Source organism: Pteropus vampyrus, unplaced genomic scaffold (assembly GCF_000151845.1).
Source record: "Pteropus vampyrus isolate Shadow unplaced genomic scaffold, Pvam_2.0 Scaffold138, whole genome shotgun sequence".
NCBI classification, from domain to species: domain Eukaryota; kingdom Metazoa; phylum Chordata; class Mammalia; order Chiroptera; family Pteropodidae; genus Pteropus; species Pteropus vampyrus.
Window position 1 is genome coordinate 284,560 of NW_011888919.1, and position 590 is coordinate 285,149.

A 590-nucleotide genomic window follows, 5' to 3' on the forward strand; every position below is an offset into this window, starting at 1 on the left:
TTTTTTACATTTCACACCGTGATCCTCCTGGAATTTATTTGGTGTGTCGTCTGAGGTAAGGGGAAAAATGATACTAACATTCGGCTGAACAACACTGGAGAAGGTGACGTGCCAAGTGAGAGGCGGACTCCCCACCCCCCTGGCAGAGGACGCCCCGCTCCACATGGAGGGGCCTTGAGGAGCACCGTCCTCCGACTCTGCTCCCCCCAGATCAGTCTAAAGGACAGAGCAATCCCTGCAAACGACCAGGGGGGACCTCATGGCCAGCGCGACCCCAGTGCCCTCTGAAGGTGGGTTTTGTGCGGCGCTGGCTTGCTGCAGGGGCGCTGACCGCTAGAAGGTGGGGTGGGCAGCGGAGGTGGGGGACCGGGTCCCCCCACGTTCGTCATCGCTGTAATTGCCGCTTCTGGAGAAGCGCCCATCGGGCGAGATAAAGCGGTCTGCCCGCCTGCTTTGGGGCCCAGATGAGGAGCAAGTGAACTCTGAAGAACATCACAGCAAAAGTCATCAGCTCCCTGTCTTAAAAGCTGTTAACCGCTCACAGGCCTCTCGCCCCAGAGGACGGGGGTTGAATGCACTGGCCCCAAGGA

General features: G+C 59.2%; 1 protein-coding gene across 1 annotated transcript in view; it reads right to left on the reverse strand.

The window, feature by feature from the left end:
* The window catches only part of ARHGAP35 (Rho GTPase activating protein 35), a 63,236-nt gene that overhangs the window by 9,276 nt on the left and 53,370 nt on the right, over positions 1-590 (reverse strand). The gene's annotated exons all lie outside the window — the stretch shown is intronic.